Below are 3,600 nucleotides of genomic sequence, written 5' to 3' on the forward strand. Positions count from 1 at the left end.
CTTGTTGAGAAAACTCAAATCATCAGACGGGATCTCCCTAAAATCTCCTCCACTCCTCTCCAGTCCCACCCTCTTCTTGCCCCCTTTTCAACTCTCCCATCTTTCCCAGCAGTATCTCAAGAGTAGATCTCCAGCCTGCTCTCAAAATCTCCCCCTCTACCTGCACCTTGTCCCCTCCCTTGTCAAAACAGTTGTCCCCTCCCTTCTCCCCTCCCAGACTGCCATCTTGAGCCCCACGTGGGACAACCTGATTATTTTATTATTTTGTATTATTGTATTTTATTTTATTTTTTTATTTTGTTAATGAGGTGTCCATCCCTTGATTCTATTTATCGTGATTAAGTTGTCTGGTTTTGTCGGTCTGTCTCCCCCGATTAGACTGTGAGCCCGTCATTGGGCAGGGATTGTCTCTATCTGTTGCCGAATTGTACATTCGAAGCGCTTAGTACAGTGCTCTGTGCATAGTAAGAGCTCAATTTTGTTTTTGTTATTGCTATTGTTTTTGTCTGTCTGTCTCCCCTCACTTCGCCTTCCTCCTTGGTGGCACTGACGATGGTGCTGGTAATGATCTTTGCCATGATCACAACGTCGCTGCTGACGTACAGCTGGCATAGGCGGAAACTGCGGGCACAGAAACTGCGCCAAGCTCAGGAGGAGTATTGGAGAGACCGGCAGAGGGACGGTCCTCAGAGCCCAGCCAAGGGATGCACTTCATAAAACGGCGGGTAGCAGTGGGGCCTGGGGATGCCACGAGACCTGGGTTTTAATCCTGGCTCCTCCACTTGCCTACTGCATGATCTCCGACAAGGTACTCAGCTTCTCTGCATCTCAGTGTCTTTGTTAATAAAATGGGGGTGAAAATAAAGATAAATGATGAGAGCTTACTAAAGCACTGTTCTAAGTGCTGGGGAAGACACAAGCCAATCAGATTAGACACAGTCCAGCTCCCTCTTGGGCTCACAATCTGAATTCCCATATTACAGATGAGATAACCGAAGCACAGAGAAGTAAGTGACTTGCCCAAGGTCACACAGCAGACAAACGACGGTGCTAGGATTGGAACCGAGATCCTCTGACTCCCAAGCCCGTGCTGATGTACCTGAAGTATCTGTTTGTTCTTCCTTCCCCTGAGACTGGTTGGGACGGGGGCTGTGTCCGATCCGTATTTACCCCAGTGTGTGGCACGTAGTAAGCATTTAACAAATACTATCACTGTTGTTTTTATTATTATAAACAGATTGATCACCAACCCAGCTCCCAACACTGCGACCCTGGCCCGAATGAAGGGGAAAGGACTTCAGGGAGAAGGCAAAGAAAACAAACAGCACTTGGTCTCATTTCTAATCAAATTGGTAATTTTCTCCAAGTTTCATTAGAGGCTTCAGATAATTACGAGCGGTTCTGCTCTTTGGTCCCTGGAGTGGTATGCAGCTGGGCTTTAGACCTTCGTTTTCTTTGCTCTGAATCGTCTCACAGTGACATGAAGGGAGCTGGGGATGAAGCTCCTCCCTGGGAGGAGACAGCAACAGCTTGGGAGCTGAGTACTTGCAGAGGAACGTACTAGGCACATACATGCCATCCTGTGTCTCAGTATGTGTTAGTACTGGGCTGGAAGCTTGTGGGTCCCTCTTTTCCTGGCCTTAAGGTATGTCGCAATGGAGTCCAGTGAATCTGGAAGTAATATTTATTACCGTGGAACAGAACATTATCCTAAGAAAGTGTTTCGAATGCAGGCCACGCATCTGTATCGACACCCCCAGCATCACAGTGCTGGATGGATTTTGAGTCCAGCGATGCTACAGGGATAGTGGTGGCCCCGAGTCATGAGGACTTGAAGAAGGGACAAAGGCGGTAGCTGAGAGTGGCTCTCCGCCCGCCGCCTGGGTGGTCCCATCTGAGCGGAGACTCATCCTCACACACTGAGCATCGTGGCGTAGAGGACAGCACACAGGCCTGGGATTCAAGCCATGGTTTCTAATCCCAGCTCTGCCACGTGTCTGCCGTGTGACCTCGGGCAAGTTACTTCACTTCTCTGTACCTCAGTGACCTCATCTGTCAAATGGGGATTAAGACTGTGAGCCCCATGTGGGACAGGGACTGCTTGTATCCAACCCTGCGCTTCGTAAAGCACCTGGGACATAGTAAGCGCTTAACAAATACAACAGTTATTATTTTTATATTGATTGTGCATGTGCGCCCTTCTGTGTGGAATGAGCCACCCGCCTGTGTCACTCTGTAAGAAGTGAGTGAATGGTAACATGGAAGGATCCAGTGTGGGTGGAGTGGGAGCACCGCCCAGCCAGTCCCCTAGCCCTCGGCGCCCACCCCCACTCCAAGATCAAGCAGCTGGAGAGAGCTTAGTCCCAGTCAGGGGCCACTCAACAAAGGGAAGGGCCCACATGGGAGTGGGACAGGACCAAAAAGATTTCATGGAGAGGAGAAAGCAGAAGGAGCCATTTCAAGGTTCCCGACCCATGTCCTTAATTGCAAACAGGATGGCATGTATGTGTCTCCTCTCTCAGTGAGAGTTTCCAGTACTCTATCGGTCTCAATTAATAATAATAATAATAATGTTGGTATTTGTTAAGCGCTTACTATGTGCACAGCACTGTTCTAAGCGCTGGGGTAGACACAGGGGAATCAGGTTGTCCCACGTGGGGCTCACAGTCTTAATCTCCATTTTACAGATGAGGTAACTGAGGCACAGAGAAGTTAAGTGACTTGCCCACAGTCACATAGCTGACAAATGGGAGGGAGAGTCAAGCAGAGGCCTACCCATTCCATTCCTAGCTTGGGCAGTGGCCAGCCAGTGGAAGGCAATCTGCTACAAGTCAAAACTCACCTGTGCTGGGCAGCAGCGGCATGGGAGAGAGTCGAGGGTGGACACTCGAGTTTACTGTGTGGAAGGAGGCAACGGGAAACCACTTCCGGATTAAACTCTTGGATTAAACCGATTAAACTCTCTGGATACACTACCGGAAGAACTGCAATGGAGAACGGGGAGCTCTGAGAGAGACATGTGCGTGGAGTCGCTACGGGTTGGAGGTGACTCGATGGCATAAGAGAAGACATGTTTGTGTCATCAGTGGAGGCCCGGGAATAATGACTTCTTTATAACAAAGCTTCTGCATAATCAGCGTCACTGATCTTGGCACCCTACCGTGTAATCTGGGGCACTTTAAAGCCCGCCTGGAAAGCGTTCCCATTCCATTGACCGGCTTGGAGACGGAGAGGGCCCGCTTAATAGACGGGGAAACAGGGAGAACTCTTGAATCCTCTAAGACACAAAATCCAGTCCATCCAGGGAGGTGGTGGCCATGGGGGCCCTGGAGGGCCGGCTAGGTTGGGTAGGCAAGTAAGTTCAGAATTAGAGCAGCATCAAGGTCAAGTGCATGGAGCATGGGCCTGGGAGCCATAAGGTCATGGCTCCTAATTCCAGCTCTGCCACTTGCCTGCAGTGTGACCTTGGGCAAGTCATTTCACCTCTCTGTTCCTCAGTTACCTCATCTGTAAAATGGGGGTTGAGACTGTGAGCCCCACAAGGGACAGGGACTGTGTCCAACCTGCCTGGCTTATCTCCACCCCAGCACTTAGCACAGT

Source organism: Ornithorhynchus anatinus, chromosome 6, assembly GCF_004115215.2.
Source record: "Ornithorhynchus anatinus isolate Pmale09 chromosome 6, mOrnAna1.pri.v4, whole genome shotgun sequence".
NCBI lineage: Eukaryota > Metazoa > Chordata > Mammalia > Monotremata > Ornithorhynchidae > Ornithorhynchus > Ornithorhynchus anatinus.